Genomic DNA, 22,028 nt, shown 5'->3' on the forward strand with positions numbered 1-22,028 from the left:
AAGTCCATTAGAACCAATTTAATCTCTTATTCCATGAGGGGGGTATCCAAGGTCGTCTGGGATTCCAAAGGAAAACACTTGAATTGTGTAGGAGCCACAAAAAAGATAAACAGTAAACATGGGGTCCGTTATTGGCAGCTGGGCTTTGTACATGTCCCAATAATAGGTGTAGAAGACATCGTGAATGGCCACTTGGGTGGGGCCGTCTCTCCTGTGGTTACAGTAATATTAAGCGGGCAGAACTGGCCTGTAGCGGCGGTACCATTCGTGCTAGGAGATAACTGGACTCATCCCCTTCATTTTTTTTTTTTTTTTTTTAAATATATTTTTATTGCAGGAATCAGTAAATCAGTACAGTAACGACCAGCATGGCATCATAAGCAATAGTAACAGAATAAAGCCCTCTGGCCCCTCTCCATAAAGTCTGTACACAGCCAACCAGCCCACAACCCTGGGGTCGGGCGGCGAATCGCAATGGGGGTCAGTAGGATGCTGGAGCTGGTCCGGATAATGCACTGTCCTTCATCTGCTTTTCCAAACAAGCCTAAAACCCCCAAAATAAACCCCCTCCCCATAAATGTCTACTAACTAAGAGAAACCCCCCCCCCCACCACCAGCGCCGGGGAGCTATCAACATAGGATCTGCTATCGGACCCACGGGGAAGGCAATAGGACTGTCAGTACTAACGTTCACCGGGACTCGGGGTGAGTCGCTTCTTCACTTTCAGAGTCGCTAGGGGCACTATAATCCCTGAGGGCCTGCACCAATATCTCCCACTCCAACGCGGCCTCCTGCGCCTTCTCATTACCCTGCCTCCAAGCCAGTTGATATCTCAGTGCGCTCTCTCCCGCCGCCCACTTCACAAGCTCACTGTGCCATCTGCTGCCCGCCGGACCAGCTCGTGCCTTCCAGTTCCTAGTCACCTCTCGTTTAGCAAGGAGGAGCCCCAGGTCGATAAACTTACTAGAAATTTTATTCCTGGGGGTATGGGGAAACCAGTGTAGGAGCCCCACCGCCGCATCCAATGATAAGAGTCTCCCTGTCACCTCCTCCAGGGTCGTCGCTACCTCCTGCCAGTAGGATGTCAGTCCTGGACAGGCCCATAACATGTGTAGGAGGTCCGCCTCCTGAGCCGGGCATCTAGGGCATTCCGCCGAGGCCGTGGCAAAATAACGCCTGATTTTCACCGGGGTCAGGTACGCTCTATGGAGAACATAATAGTGGACCAGTTGGAAACGGGCGTTGCGTGTGCCCTTCCAGGCCCGTCTCACCAACTGGGACCAGGTCGTTTCCGGGATCTCCCTACCAATGTCCTCCTCCCAGCGGGTCCTCAAAGTGGTGAGAGGAGCCAATCCCTCGGTAATCAACCTGCCGTATAGGCAAGTGACCGCCTTCACCGTGCCCGCCGACATCATTACGTACTGGCACACCTGAGATAAGTGGGGTTCCTCCTGCCCGTTCTTCCAGTATGCCTGGATCGCTCGTACAATGGCCGAGTGCAGCAGAAAGTCACCTCGGGAGATCCCGAAGCGGTCAATGAGATCCTGAAAGGACAAGAGCGCGCCGTCCTCGTACATATCACCAACGAGCTGTAAACCGGAATCCTCCCAGGCCGCCAAGCGTGACCAATCCCCTCCGTGGGGGAGGGCCGTCAGCATCCCCAACGGTATTTCTGGCGCATATGGTGTTCTCAGTTGGCCTCGGGCGTGGGCCCGATTCCAACACAGGCGGACAGTCCGCTCCTCCATCGACAAGTCCCGCAGGACTAAGCGTTGTCGCAGCGCTATAAAGGAGAGAACATGCCTGGCCATACCTGTCCCTCTTCCGTCTTCCGTCTTCCGGGCCCCGGAATTCCCTGGCGATCTCCTGGGTAAAGGTCTGGAGCTGTGCCGCCAGATAATACTTTTCGAAGTCCGGCACAGCGAGCCCCCCCTCGTCTTTCGGCCTCATCAAGGTATTGAGGGCCACCCGCCGCCGGCCCGTTCCCCAGAGGAATCCGACCACCATAGAGCGTAATCGACGGAACGTGGCCGGTGGGACCCAGATCGGCAAAGTCCGGAAGTAATATAACAACCGGGGAAGCGCCACCATTTTGAGCAGGGCAATACGTCCCGCCACTGAGAGCGGCAGCGTGGCCCAAAAGTCCATACAACCTCGGAGTGCTCGAATGCAGCGGGCAATGTTTCCATCTAGGAGGTCGGATTGTTCGTGGTAAACGAATACCCCAAGGTACTTAAAGCAGTCGGGCTCCCATCTAATCTCCCCACTCAGCGCAGGGGCGGGGGTACCCCTGCGTACCGGAAAAAGACAGGTCTTAGACCAATTCACTCGGAGGCCCGAGACCTCTCCGAACTCCGTGAGCGCCAATTCCGCTCCCGGTAAAGCGTCGACCGGGTCCTCTAGGAAGAGCAACAGGTCGTCCGCATAAAGCGAAACATAATGCGGGCCCGCAGACGTCCATAAGCCCGTATAGTGGGCTCCCGAGCGAAGGTGCAGCGCCAGTGGCTCCACCGCCAGCGCAAAAAGAAGCGGGGACAAGGAGCGCCCTTGCCGCGTGCCTCGCTCCACCGGATACCGCGATGAAATCAATGGGCCCGCTCGGACCCTGGCCGAAGCAGAAGCATAAAGAACCGTGGTCCATCGGACAAATCCCTCCCCTAGGCCGAGTCTCCGTAACACCGTGCAGAGGTAGTCCCACTCTAGGCTATCAAAAGCCTTCTCCAGGTCCACCGATAAGACTACCGGGGACGGGGCATCCACAAATGGTTCCCCTAGCAAACGGAACAACCTACGAATATTCATAGTCGTGTTCCGCCGTGGGATGAAACCGGCCTGGTCCTCATGCACCAGAGAACTCATGTGTCCCAGCAGCCTCGAGGCCAAGATGCTGCTCAGTATTTTGTAGTCCACCATCAACATCGATAGGGGACGGTAGGACCCCGGGTCGGATGAGTCTCGGCCCGGTTTGAGGAGAGGAACCACCAGCGCCTCACACATCGAGCTCGGGAGTCGCCCCAGCCTCTTCGCCTCCCTGTAGACCACCAGTAATCGAGGGGCTAGTAGGTCAGCGTACGCTGCATAAAACTTCACTGGTAGGCCATCGAGGCCCGGGGTCTTGTTTCTCGCCATCCGTTTAATGGCCCCGCGGATCTCCCCCAATTCAATGTCGGAACCCAAAGTTTTCGCCACTTCCTGCTCCACCGTGCGGAGCTCCAGTGGGCGAAGGTAATTATCAAGCCGGTCTGGGTCACGTGCGGAGCGACTGCGGTATAAACCTTCATAATAATGCCGGAAGCAACTAAGAATCTCCGGTTGGGTGCATACCTCGGTTCCGTCTACCCCACGCATATTTGTCGTCGTTTTGGACTGGCGCGTAGGGTTGGCCAACCACGCTAACAACGCACTCGCCCTGTCCCCCTCCGCGATAGACCGGACCGTATAGGCCTTATAATCAAAACAGCGGAGCCGTTCGACCTCCACCGCCACCTTCTCCCTCGCCTCCGCCGTTTGTGTTTGCAATTCCGGGTGTCCGGGGCGTCGAATCTCAAACTCGCGGAGTTCCCGGTCCGCTGTGTCTAGGTCAGCCAGGATGACGCGCCTCATGCCCACCTTCTTGGAGATACAGTAGCCCCTCACCACTACCTTAAAAGCGTCCCATTCTAACGCCCTAGTACTCGCGGAGCCGCCGTTGGACGCAAAATAATCCGATATCCTCTCCCCCAAGTCCGCCTTGAAGACACTGTCCTCGAGGATCTCGGGTCGCAATTTCCAGGTGGGCACCGCCGGCGTCCCCGGAAACCAGCGAAGGTCCAGTAGGAGGGGGTTATGGTCCGAGATGGTCCTCGATAAGTACTCCGATCGGACCGCTGCCGAAACCAGTTCGGGCGATCCAAGAAATCCATCTAGTCTGACATGCAACTCATGGAGGCTTGAGAAATATGAATAATCCCTAGTTGCGGGGTGATGCGCCCTCCAAATGTCCGTCAAACCCCAGCGGGTCTGCCAATCCTGACGACCCTTAGCCGTGCGACGGACCGGGGAATCGGGAAGCGGGGGATGCGAGCGGTCTATGTCCACATCCACTACGGAGTTAAAGTCTCCCCCCAGCAGGAGGGGCCCGGCGAAAAAGTGGGCCAACGAGCCCGATAACCTGGAAAGGAAGGCAGTCTGGTCTACGTTAGGAGCGTATACACAGCAAACGTTCAGGTCCCTCCCCCCTAGAGTGCCCGAGATGGCCACGAACCGCCCCTCTGGATCCAGTACTGTCCTCGTGACTTGGAAGGGGACCCCTGCCCTGATCCATATTAGCGCCCCCCTGGCATAAGCAGAGTACGACGTGGAGAAGACCTGCCCCCGCCACCTACGCTGAAGCGCCGCCCCTTCCGCCTTGTTCAGATGAGTTTCCTGTAGCAGCGCCATTTGCACTCCCCTACGCACTAAATAAGCGTGGACCTTGTGGCGCCTGGACATAGTGTGAAGCCCCCTTACGTTCCAAGTAACACATTTCAAGTTAGCAACATCAGCCATTGTCCCAGATTGTTCTTGCACAGTCCCCCCATCCGGGTCCCGTCAAAGAAAAGACATCAATCCTCCCAGCGCTGATGGCGGCCATTTTCCCCAACCCAAACCAAGCAACCCAAAAACCAACCAAACTCCCCTCCACCCACCCCAGAACAGGACCCAAACTGCACCATCTAGATCCCATCCAAACCTCGTCCTCCACCAACCCCAGAGCCCCCTCTAATCCTACGGTCGCCACCGTAGGAAGGCCTTATGGGCCAGGTGCGGGCTGGGCGGAGGCAGTGGGCCCTCGTCGCCCAGGCCACCAGGACTATAACAAGCCCCAAACAGTGCGAAGACCTCCCGGGGCAAAAGCAGAGGCCCCCCAACCCTCTCCCCCTCGCTATCATCAGTAAGGAACGGCAACCGCCTCCCCCCTGCCGGGCCCCCACCCAAAACAAAGCAGTATACCCCGTTACCCTTGTCCATCCAAAAGGTCCTCCACCGATTTCGGTGTGATCACCGGTGTATGGGCACTATCTGCTACTGAACCCTCCGAGTCCGATGGTGCTCCCTCATCACCCGGGTTTTCTTCCTCCTCGATGACTTCCTCCCTTGCTCCCGACAACTCCGACAATACTTCCAGCACTCCCCTCCGTTCCGATGATGTCTCCGCAGTCGAGGGCCCTCCCGTGCGGCGATTCCTGACCCTCTTGGATCGCCGCCTTTGTTCCGGCTCGTCTGCTTGTTGGGACGAGGAGCCAAAGCCATCTTTCCCTGTCCTGTACAGGTCGAGCCAGACACAGACATCCTCCGGGGTGTCAAAGAACTGGGTTTTGTCATCGACAATGATGCGGAGCCTTGCAGGGTATAGGAGTGAATACTGAATGCCCTCGCTCCTGAGCTCGCGCTTGACCGCCAGGAAGGAGAACCGCTTGCGCTGCGTCTCGTAGGTGTAATCTGGGAAAATGTTCACCTGACTGTTCGCTACTTTGAACGGGCCATTGTGCCTGGCGGCATTGAGGATTAAGTCCCTGTCTCGGAAATGCAGCAACCGCGCCACCACCGGCCTCGGGGTGCGTCCTTGCTGTAGGGGCCGTGCTGGGACTCTGTGGGCCCGTTCCAGAGTGTAGAAGGAGGACAGTCCCTCCGGGACCACCGTGTCTCGGATTCAGGCCTCCAAGTATTGCACCATGTCGCCATCCTCGATCTTCTCCGGCAGGCCCACCACTCGGATGTTGTTCCTCCTGTTGCGGCCTTCCGCATCCTCCGCCCTCCGTTCCAGGGTCTCAATTCGGGATAGGGCATCCTTCATCGTCGCAGCCAAGGTTCGCTGCGCCGGCTCCAAGGTTTTCACCGTGCCCTCCACCTCCTTGACCCGGTCTGAAAGTTTGCCATGGTCCGCCCTGAGGAGGCCCAGGCTCGTCGCCACCTGAGCAATGTCCTGTTGGAGGGCTGATCTCGTAGTCTCTATCGCCTCCAGGACACGGTCGAACTGTTGCTGCATCGGCGCGCCACCAGAACTTTTTGGGTCCCCATGCTCCTCTTTGTCCTGGGCTTCAGAGTCCGAGGCGGTCTGGGTGGATCCCTTGGCTCCTCTGGGTTTCCCCATGCCTCCAGGGGCACTCCGTGAGGGTCCCGTAGTAGGCGTCTCCGAGTGCGGGTGTCGACCACGACCTTCCCGGGTGCTTGTCCTCAATTCAGGTCCGGGCGACCTCCTTCTCCAGAGCCTGTGGAGACTCCGCCGCTTCGGCTCACGCCATCGCCACGGCGTCCGAGGGCACCGATGAGGGGGCGGAGACAGCCGTCGTCGAGTCGGGCAGTCCCGTTCACCCACTATAACCCCGGGGTGAGGGCCACCTACTCCCTCGGGTGATCTGTGGCGCCAGAGTGTCTCGCCTCCCATGTAGGTGGACTGGCCAGGAAGACGTAGCTAGTCGCGGAGTCGCGAAGCGAGCCACCGCTTGGACCACAGGGCGTCCGCTCCCGGTGCCCTCCACTGCGTGGGCATCCGCCCGGCCGTCCAACCGAGTGTAAATCCGTTGCAAGAGGTCCAATCCAGTAAAGTCCAATGTCCAGAACAGCCGGGGAAGGCGAAGCAGAGCGCCAGTCGCCACCCGCGGCACCTCTGCAACTCAGTAGTTCCGAATAGGGGGACAAAGGGGTCCGGGCGCCATGTTGGGTCGCACTCCGCGACTCCGCAAACTTCGGTTTTACTCCGAAACTACCCTCGTCCGAGCTTCACCAGGGGCCCCGGCAGGTTTCCGTCGGCACGCTCAGCAGAATGCGGGGTCTGGGGTGCCCCGCAGCCTCCGATTTTCAGGATAATTCCGGGCTTAGTCCCGGAGCCGAGCACTCAGGCGACCATCGCCATCGGCGCCCAAGCCACGCCCCCTCATCCCCTTCATAATGCACTCTGGTTAGGTATGTGGAGAAGTCATGACAGCGGAGTAATAAAAAAAACAGCTCAGGCTGCTGGGAGAGCATCCAGTTTATGTGGGGAGGGCTGTATGGCTCGCTCCAGCTCGAATAGGGAGAACTCTGGGTTTGTAATGTCTCTTGACAACAACTTGTGGATCCCCACTGTAGTTTTAATACATAAGCCCCTCGTTACTACCTTAGAGTCCTCCCACTCAATTATATAATAGAGGAGAAGATCTTGGGGTTTTATTTGAAGAATCTTTCTATGTGATTGGACAGTGTTTGGCAGAAGATGATATCCTCCAACCTCATGGGTACCAGTCTCCACATGGGGATGGAGGAAAGCAATCTGCTGCAGATCATGTTCATGACTAAGGGGTTATGGTCTGATAATGTCCAGGGCCGCTAATGCACAGAAGTTACAGTTGTATGAAAGACCTGGATCAACTTGTTAATCGTTTGAACATACTCTTTCAATTAATTAAATATTCATGCAACGGGTCCCCGTGGATGAACCCAATTTACTTAAGGTGTGCGTCTCACTTCAGTGAGTCCCGGATTGCAATCAAAATGGCCAAAGTGTTGCCTCGTATCAGCTTGCACCATTTCTGGCTTGCCTATCATTCATGAAAAGGGACAGTTGTGGCAGAGAACCCATACACGGCCTCACTAGAAATATATAAAAGAGGATGAACTAATGTTGACTGAACAACCTATGATAATACTGATTACCTTCAAGGCAAGCTGCATCATATGAAAAACACTTCATATCAAGACCCTCTTGTCCCGGCCTGAAAATGTGCATCAAATACTCCAGAGCAGCAACATGCAAGATTCTAAACCAAGATGAGAAATCCAGACAAGCACACTGTGAAAACCTGGAATAAGAATAAGATCCCTGTCTGAACCTGACAAACCTCCTCCTCATTTTCCACGAGCAAGTGATGACATCATCTCCCCATACGCTATCTCTCCACTGACTACCCCATCTACTGGCACACATTCAAGAATCCCCTTCCCCCTTGTACCCTTTTTTTTTCTGTTGTTAAGGCTCTCTGTAATTGTAACTCTCTTTTGGTACAGCACTCTGTAGACTGGTCTGTGCTCTGTAAATTGTGCAAATACATACCTTTTTATACTTATGAGTTATGAAGTTTGATTGGCTTGTTGACTTTATTGTACCTTTTGCTTCTACCAGGCACAGATTTACGCCCTGTTAAACTGAAGCAGATGGCCAGGGTCTTCTAATCCTCCATGTGGGAATCTGACTGACTCTTATCACTTGGTTCCTTCCAAAAGTTTTCTCTGCTAGACTTAAGACTCTTTGTCCTGAAGGGAAATCTCCTGAGGAGAACCACATCTAATTAAAAAGGAATGGAATGAGCGAGAGTCCATTGGGTGCAGTGCGAAGAATGGAGAAAACTCTGCCTGGATTGCCAGAAAATGTAACATAATTTTGCTGGTTCAAGTAAGTTTGGGAAACAAATGGCTTCCTTGCCGCTTTGATTGCACGATCTGTGGTACAGTGAAGTGGAAGTGAGAGGGTAGATTAGGGATCTTCTGAGAAGATTGGGGTGGGTCACCCTCCAATTACAGCCTATTGGTTACTGCCCTCATTGCGGCCATTTGCTACTGAGAATGAATTTAGAACCACATGGAGAAGAAAAACTCCACCTGCTCTTTATTCACTACATGTAGACTAAAACTGGAAATACTTTACTTACCTCTAACCTTAAAATACAGTCCATAGGATTGGACCCAAGCAGTGCTGGAAAGTGGATAACAGGCACAATTGTGTTTACTTTTGCTGAGGGCAGAGGCTCTCTGCTAAGGAAACGAGCTGCCTGAAGAGGCTAGAGTGGATTTGGAGCCTACTGCTGTCCAGAACCCCAAGACCCTGCTACCCAGAGTGAACCTGCATCAAGAGATCTCTGTGGATTTGGTTCCAGTAGAGAGAACCACTCTTACAACCCCTTCCTTCAACATATAGCAGTCAGGGATTACTAAAGTGCTTTGAGCAAACACTGGGCAACGAAGCAGATATTGTCCCTGAAATGTAACCTGGCTTGGATTCCGGCCCAATTCTAGTTCCCCCCTTCAGACCCATCTCTTTTACTCCATCCGGGCTCATTTTTCTCTAAATCCCATCCTTGCCTCAGTTCCGTTCGTTTTTGTTTCCATTGCTACTCTGCTTCTCCAGGAAGTTTTCTTGGTTCCCTTCTCAAAGGTTTTCAAAATTTGACCTCCACACCCAAGCCATCTGCCCCTCCAGGTGCTCTGTGTAGGAGTGGTCTGTGTATGAGTGAACCGTTCTTGACTCTTTTTCATTTTCCTGGATGGGACTGGTCTTCCTGATTGGCCAGCAATAGGAGGATTTTGATGTAACCAAATTAGCTGTAGATGTTGCCTTTCTGCACTTCTCTCTGAATACCCATATTGGGAATTACATTAATTATGGGTTGAATATATTATATGAATCTAGCCCAAAGGGAATTTACCCACAGCTCACTGAAGTTGGCACATTCACCTTCCATAGAAACATACATTCACAATACTCTGAAGCTGAATCCGATTCCAATCTGCGAGGGAAACCTCAGAAGCGTTTGCAAAGTCTCGCCGAGACTACCAGAACTAAAGTGATGCCATATCAGTGGCAGATTGAGAGATGAGCAAAGACAATAACACATAACATAACAATAACATAACATGAAATCAGTGACAGATTGAGAGATGAGCAAAGACAATAACACATAACATAACAATAACATAACATGATATCAGTGGCAGATTGAGAGATGAGCAAAGACAATAGCACATAACATAACAATAACATAACATGATATCGGTGGCAGATTGAGTGATGAGCAAAGACAATAACACATAACATAACAATAACATAACATGATATCAGTGGCAGATTGAGAGATGAGCAAATGAACATAAACCATAATATAACATAACAATAACATATGATATCAGTGGCAGATTGAGTGTAGAGCAAATTAACGTAACTCATACCATAACAATAACATAACCTATGATATCAGTGGCAGATTGAGAGATAAGCAAAAGAACATAAAACATACCATAACATATATCAGTGGCAGATTGAAAAATGAGCAAATGAACCTAACATAACACATAACATATGATATCAGTGGCAGATTGAGAGATGAACAAATGAACATAGCATATACCATGACATATGATATCAGTGGCAGATTGAGAGATGAACAAAGAAACATAGCTTATAACATGACATATGATATCAGTGGCAGATTGAGAAATAAGCAAATTAACATGACATGACTTGACATATCAGTGGCAGATTGAGAGATAAGCAAATGAACATAATATAATTTATGATATCAGTGGCAGATTGAGAGATGAGCAAATTAACATAGCACATAACATAACATGTGATATCAGTGGCAGATTGAGAGATGAGCAAATTAACATAGCACATAACAATAATCTATGATATCAGTGGCAGATTGAGAGATGAGCAAATGGACATGCCATGACTTGACATAGCATAACATAATTTAACAAAACAACACCGTAACATATGATATCAGTAGCAGACTGAGAGCGAAGCAAATGAACATGACTTGACAGAACAGAACATAATTCAACAAAACAACATCATAACATATCATATCAGTAGCAGATTGAGAGATAGTCAAATGGACATGACATAACATCAGTGGCAGAGTGAGAGATAAGCAAGTGAACATAACGCATAACAACATATCATATTTTGCATAGTCTCAATGAAGTAAATTTTTCAAACTTGGGATGTCTGCATGAGACAAACAAGCCTCAGAAAGGAATAGCAATTTCAAACATAGTTGCAAGGGAAGGAATGCAAATATGCGTATAAAGTCCCGGGTATCATGAAGCTTCAGAAACAGAGAAATCTCTACTAACAAAGTCTGTTTTATTTTGACCGCATACAATGCGCCTCTGTCTGAGATGTACAGTAGCTCTCTATCCTGGCAGACACGAGAACCGTCCACAGCCTATTCCTGTCACATATTCAGAAGCCACTGTCAAGAAACCAGGCCTCGCTGTAAGAAACCTCTGCTGCAGCTCTGTGGGACAGAAGCAGCTCTAGTACTACTCCCTGAAACAGCAGCAGTCTTACCAAGCAACAAAAGCCTTACCGACTCCACCTGCCTTACTGAACTCCAACTGCCTTACTGAACTCCAACTGCCTTACTGAACTGCAACTGCATTACCGAACTGCAACCAACTGCCTTACCAACCAGCAACAGCCTAACCAAACAACAACTGCCTTACTGAACTGCCTTATGAAACAACAACTGCCTTACCGAACAGCAACAGCCTTAACGAAGAGCAACAGCCTTACCGAACTGCAACTGCCTTACCGAACTGCAACTGCCTTAGCGAGCTGCAACTGCCTCACCCAACAGCAACTGCCTTACCGAACCGCAACTGCCTTACCAAACAGCAACTGCCTTACCAAATTGGAACTGCCCTACCAAACAGGAAATGCCTTACCGGGCTGCAACTGTCTTACCAAACTACAACTGCCTTACCGAACAGCAACTGCCTTACTGAACAGCAACAACCTTACCGAACAGCAACTGCCTTACTAAACAGCAACTGCCTTAACGAACAGCAACTGCCTTGCCAAACAGCATCTGCCTTACCAAACAGCATCTGCCTTACCAAACAGCAACTGCCTTAGCGAACTGCCTTACCGAGCTTCAACTGTCTCCCCAAACAGCAACTGCCTTACCGAGCTGCAACTGCCTTACCAAACCGCAACAGCCTTACTGAACAGCAACTGCCTTACCTAACAGCATCTACCCTACCGAACAGCAATTTCCTTAACCAAACAGCAACTGCCTTACTGAACTGCAACTGCCTTACCGAGCTGCAACTGCCTTACCAAACATCAACTGCCTTACCGAACTGCCACCGCCTTACCAAACAGCAACTGCCTTACCAAACAGCAATGGCCTTACCAAACTGCAACTGCCTCACCGAACTCCAACTGTCTTTCCAAACAAAGGCTACCTTACCGAACAGCAACTGCCTTACCGTTACCAAACAGCATCTGCCATACTGAACAGCAACTGCCTTACTAAACAGCTACTGCCTTACTAAACTGCATTACCAAACAGCAACTGCCTTGCTAAACTGCCTTACCAAACAGCAGCTGCCATTACGAACAGCAACTACCTTACCAAACAGCATCTGCCTTACCAAACAGCAACAACCTTACCAAACAGCAACTGCCTTACTGAACCTCAACTGCCTTACTGAGTTGCAACTGCCTCCCCAAACAGCAACTGCTTTACCAAACTGCAACTGCCTTACCAAACAGCAACTGCCTTACCAAACTGCTACTGCCTTACCGAGCTGCAACTGCCTTACCGAGCTGCAACTGCCTTATTGATCTGCAACTGCCTTACCAAACAGCAACTGCCTTACCAAACAGCAACTGCCTTACCGAACAGCATCTGCCTTACCAAACAGCAATTGCCTTAACCAAACAGCATCTTCCTTACCGAACTACAACTGCCTTACCGAGCTACAACTGCCTTACCAAACAGCAACTGCCTTACCGAACTGCAACAGCCTTATCAAACTGCCACTGTCTTACCAAACAGCAACTGCCTTACCAAACAGGAACTGCCTTACCAAACAGCAACTGCCTTACCAAACATCAACTGCCTTACCAAACAGCATATGCCTTACCGAACTGCAACTGCCTTACCAAACTGCAACTGTCTTACCAAACAGAAACTGCCTTACCAAACAGCAACTGTCTTACTGTTACCAAACAGCATCTGCCATACCAAACAGCAACAGCCTTACTGAACTGCAACTGCCTTACTGAACTGAAACTGTCTTACCGAACTGCAACTGTCTTACCGAACTGCAACTGCCTTACCAACCACAACCTGCCTTACCGAACAGCAACTGCCTCACCGTTACCAAACAGCATCTGCCACACCGAGCAGCAACTGCCTTATTAAACAGCAACTGCCTTACCAAACAGCAACTGCCTTACCATACAGCAACTGTCTTACCGAACTGCAACTACCTTACCGAAATGCAACTGCCTTAACGAACTGCAACTGCATTACCAAACAGCAACTACCTTACCCAACAGCAACTGCCTTACCGTTACCAAACAGCAACTGCCATACCGAACAGCAACTGCCTTACCAAACAGCAACTGCCTTATTAAACAGCAACTATCAACTGCCTTGCCAAACATCAACTGCCTTACCAACAGCAACTGCCTTACCAAACAGCAACTGCCACACAGAACTGCAACTGCCTTACCAAACAGCAGCTGCCTAACCGAACAGCAACTGCCTTACCGAACAGCAACTGCCTTACAAAACTGCAACTACTGTAGAAATTAGCCTTTTTCGGGGCCCACCGGTGCAGGGATTCACCCTTATCTGTCCACTGGTCCTTAAACCAACAAAATAGAATTGGCGCGGAAGCTGGAATATCAGATAACAAGTTTATTAATCACTCATGAGTGGGACTACATCAATACAACACCCTCAGGCACTGTAGAAGGTAGTACAATTAATACAGAAACCAGGGGTCTTTTATACCCTGCTTGTTGCTGAGTAAGCATGCAGACTCAAATAGAAGGTACAGGAATACACAGGAGTAACTATCAACTAACATGGGCAGACAGATATCACTTGGTCAGCAAAGTGGGAGGGGAGATAGAACTGCTTACATTACTTGGAATAGCCTGATAGTTACATTCTAAAACAGGTGCATTCTAGCAGCTACAGGCCTTTCTGAGCTCATACATTTCTCTGGCTTAGAATAGAAGGAGTTAACTAAAGCTGATGACTCAAGCAGAATAGAGAGGCAGGCAACAGTAAAGACGGCAGAATCACATGGCTTAACAAAATGGATGCCATAACTAAAATGGCTTCAGCTTATGCTAACGGCAATTTCTGCGATTTCCACACCACCTTACTGAACAGTAACTGCCTTACCCAACTGCAACTTCCTTACCGAACAGCAACTGCCTTGCTGAACGGCAACTGCCTTTCCTTGATGTGAACAGCAACTACCATACCAAACAGCTACTGTCTTGCCTAACTGTTAAACAATGACTGCACAACCAAACAACTGCCTTACCTCGCTGTGAAACTACAACTGTTACCATAAAACAACAACGATCAGAGCAAACCTCGCTGTGAAACAACAACTGTTTCCGTAAAACAACAACTATCAGAGCAAAGAATTGCCTTACCTCACTGTGAAATGATAAATGCCATATCAAACACCAACCGCCATACCTCTCAGTTAAACAAAACTGCCTGACAAAACAACTGTCTTACTTTGCTATAAACCAACACCTGCCTGACGAAACAACACCCACTTCATTCATACTGAAGCAACAATTCCCCAAACTCATTATGTAAAAGCAACTGCCTAGTCTTGCTGCAAAACAGCAACTTCCTTAACTCACTTTGTAACAGAAACTAGCCAAAGGACAACTGCCATACCTCAGTGATATTTGCCTCTTATATAGCAAGCAGTCGGCCTTTAGTATGGCATCACGATACAATCAGCAGTTTGGGGATAACCTTCTAAACAGTTCTGAGATTTCCATCACATACCAGAATCCAACTAATCTGTGGAGATGTGGTGTCAGTAGGGGAAGGAAGGAATGCTTGTGGTTACTGTTCTATGTGACATTAAGTGCTTCACCAGCCTACAAAACAGCAACTGCCTTAGTTCACGTTGTAACAGCGCCTGTTTTTCAAGCATCCGACACAGCAACTGTTCTTGCTGTGTAAGAGAGCAATTTGTTGAAACAGCACTAACCCTGTCACTGTGTGAAACAGTTGTGCCCGCTATGAAGTGCCGAATTATGACTCCTGTATTGCCCTGATGTCCTTATGTAAAAGTCATGTACATGAAGTTATTTTGAGGTATGAAAAATGTGTAGTGAGTTGTGTTTGAGAACAGCCACGTGTGGAGTGTGTTGCGTTGGCAGTGGCACACAGAAAACATGTGCAGAGTATTGGGGCATATTTAGAAGGAAATGACGGGGAGCAGAGCTGCTGAAAATTTTGCAGCACCATGCTCCGCCATTTTCAAAGTGCAGGAATGTGCAGTATTTACAAAAATATGGCACACCCCTGTGTTTTCCGTAGTGCTGGAGCTAAAAATAACTGCCTGCCACTAACACAGACACCCTTGCGGCATAGTACAAGGGTGTCTGCGTTGCAGGGAATGATTGTTTATGTGAAGGAAGGTGTCCCTTCCTGCACATAAACACTAATTCATGTCTTTTCGCTATTTCTATTTGTGATGCACAATGCAGCACACATAGAAAAAGCAAACACGAGGAGAAATACAAGTATTTCCCCTCGTTGAGCCATTCTAACACCTGCTTTAGCATGGTGTTTGTTTTTGGCGCTGCCTCAGACTTACAGATCCTTGTAAATCTGGGGCAGCGTCAAAAGCAATGGCTGTTGCGGTGGAACGCCCACAGCGACACCCATTGCACACCCCATTCATTCAGATACTTGCGTGAAAGGATATCATATTTACAAAGTGGTGTTGAGCCACAAGAAGTGGCTTAACACCACTTTGCAAATATGTTGCCTGCATTGTGCCACTGGAATGTCAGTAAAAGGGATGCTGCGGTGGCGCAGCCCCCTTGTAAATATACATGGTTGTGTTGATGTCTGGGGCATGTGGTGCTAGCTGTGTTGGTGTACAGGGGCACAGTTAAACATTTGTGTGGTGTCTATATGGTTGTCTTATTGTACAGAGTTCAATTAGTTTACAGGTGAAATGTGCAGAGCGTTGTATTGATGTATATGGAACATGTTGAGAGAGCTCTGTTGGTATACAGTGTTCATGTCAGTAGGTCCTTGGCATACCAGGGCATGAGCAGGTGTGTGTAAAGGATATATCAGAGAGACAGATGCCATGCCCTTCCCCTCAAAGTCCCACTTTTGGCCTCAGCTTCACCCTAACCCTTTTTCTGAGGCAAGCCCAGTGGCGGCTCCTCCGCTAAGGTGGAGGAGCGTCGTCCCACTGCTTTTAAGCATTGTGTCTAAAGGAAAAATAAAATGATAATAACTCATTGTTATTATCATTTTATTGTTTCTAGCTGCTTCGCGGGCAGGGGGGCTACTTTGCTGTCAGAGCAGGGCAGGACAGGAGTGGGTTGCCACTCCAAGTGCACATGAATCCTTGGCCAGTCCTCTGGGGCCGGCCAGTCATGTGAACTTTGCATGTTCTCCACACAGGCTGCATTATAACCTGCATGGTGAACATTTCCAGGACCCCAGTCCCCGTCTGAGCGCCAAATCACGGCGCTCAGACCAATCACAATGCTGCAACGCAGCTTAGTGATTGGTCAGGGGGGCCTGGGTGTGCTTCCTAGTTCCTGTTCCTGCCTGAGTCCGACATAGGAGAGACTGAGCAGAGACGAGGGACGAGGTGATAAGGTAAGAATTTATTTAAAATAAAATCTTTTAACATTCCCCTTCCTCCTTACCCCCGCCGGCTCCGCCACCCCCAATCTGTGCCAAGCCATGCCCGGTGCACCACCCCGCACTCATGAAATTAGACCAGACAACTGACTCAGACATTCCCTTTGGGAATGGAAAATCTGCTGCGACAAGAACTTAAAAGAGTCAAATCCTGTTCTAAAGAAGCCATCTTGTGACAAAGCATGCAGTGACTGGTGTGCCTAACACATTTGAAGTACACAAAAAAAGTGATAAATGGAGTGTTTGAGTCAATCTGAGCCACTGGAAATGTCTTGGGCCGTGTGCCAGTCCATCATTATTTTGCACACTGTGCCACCTCGGGTTGGACCCCGCCATACGTCAAGCAGTCTTGTCCATGCTCCAATAGGTGCAGTCAGTCCGAACTGCCAGGCCAAGTCCTCCCCAAACTGGAATACAAGCAAAGCAAGACTTGTTTCCCCATTATTCAGCCTTATCAGTCAGGTGCAGCTGTGCAGCAGTGGTACAGCGTGCACAGGGCGCACACCTAGGCATACCCGTTCCACTTAAGGCTTTGCACTAAAGCATACTAAAACGTAATGGATGGAACGCTTGAATCAAGCCCATCCTCTGCTAATTACTCAGAGCCACATCCCTAGTGAAGTAGTGTGGCTCACTGGTTAGAGGCGGCAGACCCGAGAGCAGAGGACGGCCCGGGACCAGGGTTCGATTCCCGGCGCGGCAGGTTTCTGGACCAGGGTCAGCGGACTCGATAATTCTCTCGCCTCGGTGCCCACTCTGATCAGCGATCACACTCGGCAACTCTGGGCATTAGCTTGCCTCATCTTCACTAATGGCCCCACCAGACCGCCGGGGATGCCTGGTCTCACCCTGGAGATACCCATTAAGGGACCATCTCTCAGGGAAGCCAGGAAGGGTTTCGCAGCGGTCGAAGCGCCTTGGGACCCTACGGGTAAGTAGTGCGCTATATAAATGCCAATACACAGTTCGTCGTTGTTTTGTACACCCGGCCAGCTCAGGCTAGACTGAGTCCAAAGTTTTAACTGAGCAGCGTGTCTCCACTGATATCAGCCTGAATGCATGACCCTGATTCTCGGGATTGAAGGCATGCACAGCCCTTTCCATGATCTCCAGGATCTCACCCAAATGAGAAGGCAATTCACTTTGGGAACAGGAAGGTAAAATGACCATCAACCCTTTCAAATGACTTCAAAATCAGCTTAGAAGAAGGAGAAAATGCCATGAAGCCCCTGCCCCCAGTTATGGAAACCCAATTTCATAGCTTATAATTTGGCACATTGAAAAGTATTCCCTTTCCCCTCCCGCTATGTTACATGCTATGTCCATCCCATGTCAAAGCAGTCTCTGAGAAGCTGGGCAGGTCTGACCCTTTACTATTGAATAGTTTTGTTCCTACAATTCAGCATAGGCAAAAAAGACAATATGTATCCTTTCTGAAACCCTGACACCCGCTGAACTCCATTGCCCAAACAAGCGTGGAGGCGTCCCGTGACATGAAACTTGTTCACGGTGCACCTATCCTGTGATTTGAAACCGACCTCAACCCATCTTAAGATCCAGGCCCTAGGAGACTCGGGCCATGTCCTAGCATTTTTAGGTCGAGCCTGGACAGCGCATGCGCTGCTGTGATGCATGCAGTATTAGGGTATGCACCTGAGGCTCCGCCCATATTTTTCATTGGCTTATGTCATTGTCCTTCGTAAATGCTGGCTGATGATTCGTAAATAGGCTAGTTAGTTCCTCTTTAGTACTGCTTTGTCTTCATTTGTATCCTCCCATGAGGACTGGCCCTTTGACTTCAGTTGTTACGCGGTATGTGTGATTTAGTCTGTAGGCACTACTTTTTTTAATGAGTGTCTCTTTCTGCAGGGACGACATGCGCTGCTTCAGCTGATTTTGAAAGCAGCGTGCATGCTGTGCTTTAGCTTCAACAATGGTGGCCTGCTGACTGCTCAATATAATTCCTCCTCTCACAGCAGGGAGCCCACTTTCATATTATCAACACTGGCACCGGGCTTTAATCACCCATAACGTCCACTCTACCACCCCACGTAGTTTCTCTTCCACTTGGCACTGGGACCTCCTTTTCTTTTCAAACATGGGGGCCAGCGCGCACTGTCCGGTCATCGGAGCGGTATTCACCCCTCAGCGCCGGATCATTTTTGGGCAGGTTATGCAAAATGAGCCCCGCATTCCCTTGAGGGTACAGAACAGCCCCCTGCTATGCCTATTTTTCCACCACTCTCTTTCTGCTGCCTGTCTCGGAGCCCCCGGCAGGACGAAAGCTAAGCCTTCCTCGGGATCCAGTATTCATGGAAAAGAGCATGTCCGGCCAAGTAACGCCTGCCTTTCAAGCTCAGCTTTTCAACAAGCATTTGCAATGCAATTGGTCTTGCATTTATGCGAGTATAGCTGTTGTCATTGTTTTAAAAACCAAAATATAAATAAAAGGCACTGTCATTTACAATGCCAATTGCTCAAACTCGCGTAAATGCGAGACCTATTGCATTGCAAATGCTTGTCCCCCAAGCAGGCTGGTAATGCAGAGAGACATGATCTGCAGGTCCCAGCAGAATAACAGCCTGCCATGAGCAGGCTCAGGAGTGTGATGCTATCGAATGGAGCCCACGGCCTACTCACCAACAGAGGCCTAGATGTCTATTGACAATTTAATGACAAAAAGTCTGTCTATCTTGGAATTACTTAAAATGTTTCTTGTTGTTTATCCAGTGGTGGCTCGAGTTTCTACTCAATAATTTATTTTGGCCTTTGGGATTATTCAGCCATTTTACTATCAAAATGCCACCTTGACGCTTCCTGTTTTATTGTATGGGGAGTGTGTGGGCATAGTGGTGTTAATGGGCAGAGGAGCTATGCAGAGATCTGTGCAGGGCCGGCTTTAACACTGGTGGTGCCCTGTGCGACAATGGTTGATGGCGCCCCTCCCCCCCCAATGACCACCTTTGCCACGGATTCAGGCCTGGACAGGCACCGGGCAATCCCCTGGTGCGCCGCACGAGTGGGGGCCGGTTTTGGGCTCCTGGGGGCCGATTTTGTTACAGGGCCGATTTTGCAGCTCCCCGAGTGGGGAGGGGGGGCCGGCCGAGCACTTTGCCAGGGCCGGTTGTGGTTCCCAGTCCGGCCCTGCACGGATTCCCTCGCCACTGCCCTTTAACAGTGCCCCTCAGGTCTCCAAAACCACTGTCTCTCGGATTCATTTAGTTTTATAGCACCACTCATACCACTGTAAGATGTCAGAACACTTTACATCTCACACACACACAGTGCACAGAGACAATCATAGGTGTGCAAATCAGTGTATAGGACATGTTACATCAGACAGGACTTCAAGGTGTAGTGTAGGAGTGACATGTTAGAGGTCCTGGTAGGCAATATAGTATATATAGGAGTCCATGTTCTGGAAAAGCAAAAATTCAGAATTTAAAATGTAACACCATTGTTGGGGGTTTTCTTTATTAAGAAACATTGTTTTCTACCCAAATGAACCCTTTTGGGAAGATTAGGATAATGAGACTGGGCAAAAAAATATAGCTCGAACATAATACTTGCAGTTTACACACAACTGTTTGATGACAGTTAATAGCTCAATGTTCTATTTTACGATTTTGCCTCACAAACGACAAGCAACAGAAGGAGCTCTCTTGCAGAAACAGTAACCCACTGACCTATTTATAATTCATGCACTTTGTTAGCCGCATGGTACATATTCTTAGCAGCAGGAATTTTAACCCACTGCGCTACCTTTGGGTGAGTCGAAACTTCCGCTAGACAAACCTCCCTCTCTTTCCTGGAAGGCTTTAATCACTGGAGTTATTTTGATATTTTAATTGATGCCTGATAATTGCTGGAGGCAAGGAACGCGGTAGCAGGTGCTTTTTAAATGACAATATACTTGCAAAAATGACGCGCCCACCCCAAGTCAGCGCCCGGTGCGGTGGCACCGATCGCACCGCCCTAGAGCCGGCCCTGGATCTGTGTTGGGATAAAGCAGCGCGCATAGATGCCATGCGCAAAGCTTGCTTGTACGTATGGGGGAATTTGCGGAGTTCTGTTGTGGGGCAGAGGGCATGTGCAGCAGGTATTTTGTGTGAGGTTGGCACGTGCATGGGGTATTATTCTTGTGCAAATTGTATGAGCATGGAGGGCAGAGGTATAGAGATACATTTGTGTCTAAGGCACATGAAAAGAAGTGTGTTGGTTTACACCTACCAGGTGCATTTTTTTTTACAGATACAATGTGCAGGACCCTAACACGAGCGATGTAGACATACTGTACCCCAATCTCTAGTTTGGTTTTAAAAATAGCCATTGTGGGGTGCCATGCCCTCTCAGACACTTGTGCACTGGTGTCAGTGCACCTGTTGCACCATTGATAGGGAGGCCCCTGAGCATGCGCACACGGTCTAGTTGTTGCTGTTTAATGGGTATGCCCCGTATTACTGTGCTGTTTCGGACACTGAAAGGATATTCGCTGAGAGACGTTTTGTTCAGTGGTAAGGTACAGTTGGTGTGGAGCCAGTTGTCTTGGTGCGGGGCCTGGAGGCGGTGCTTACATTCAGCTAAATGTGTGTACAGAGAGTATTTGCAACGAGTTGTGTTGAAGTACCTCATCTTGTGCAGAGGGTTTTGTAAATTGAGAAATAGAAAAAGAGAGAACATAGCCTTCCAAGTGTAATCATTTTCATGAGGTGGGTCTCTGGCTCCATCTTGTGGTCACAGCTTCATCTCCTTCTAAGAGGTTGGCCCAACGGCTGAGAACTGTCCCAATAACATGGGCTTTAAAGCGATTAAGGGGCAGATGGGCAAAGCTTTTACCAGTGTCAGATTCTCCGATTGGGCAAATTAGAGGGTTTCAGACCAGCCACAATCTTCTTCAAGTGTGCTAAACATATTTTACGATTGAGAAAACCTTTTCAGAGTCGAAAAATGGGTTTAGAAATTATTAACGATTTATTATTTTGAAGGGGCGTGTTTTGGGTATCCCTTCCAAATACTGAATCGAACCCTATGTTTCAATGGCTTGAGGCTATTCAGGTTACAAACGTAAGTTTTCGAATCCCAAGTTGGTCTGGTAACTCGTCTGTTCAGTGGCGATGCTAAGGGTCGGGGGTGGCGCAGCAAGGGGTGGAGAGTTTAAAACAAAAATCACTTACCTGGTTACGGCCACTGCCTCTCCGCTGTCCTCTCTTCCTCCTGGCTTCCGGAAGCAGGAAGCTCCTAGCTTCGCCATGGCCAATCACAACACTGCTGTCACAAGCAGGACAACAGCGTCTGATCGGTCTGAGCAGCCTGTTTGGCCGCTCAGGCAGTACCTGGGAGCCTTCGGACAGCCCTCCACCCAGCTGGGCAACACTGCCAGTAGAAACATGCTAAGTGCGCATGACGGTTGGTCGTCTTAAGACAGTTGGACAAACGTCAATGCGCACGCAGTAATGCCTATACCACTCCTCCTATGAACCAGCCCAGCCTTGCTCCAACCTGGCTCTGTGGCGAAAAATGAAATGGCAATACCAATGTGTTATTATCGTTTTATTTTTCCTTGTAGCACTGCTCTA

At 49.6% G+C, this 22,028-nt stretch overlaps 1 protein-coding gene across 1 annotated transcript in view; it reads right to left on the reverse strand.

Moving 5' to 3' along the window:
* The window catches only part of CORO2B (coronin 2B), a 581,091-nt gene extending 559,392 nt beyond the window's left edge, over nucleotides 1-21,699 (reverse strand). Inside the window, exon 1 of the mRNA XM_086957966.1 lies at nucleotides 21,627-21,699. The gene's annotated coding sequence lies outside the window, so the exon portion shown is untranslated. The remainder of the gene's footprint in view (nucleotides 1-21,626) is intronic.
* Between the last annotated feature and the right edge of the window lie 329 nt (nucleotides 21,700-22,028).

This window comes from Lissotriton vulgaris, chromosome 2_1, assembly GCF_964263255.1.
Source record: "Lissotriton vulgaris chromosome 2_1, aLisVul1.2, whole genome shotgun sequence".
NCBI lineage: Eukaryota > Metazoa > Chordata > Amphibia > Caudata > Salamandridae > Lissotriton > Lissotriton vulgaris.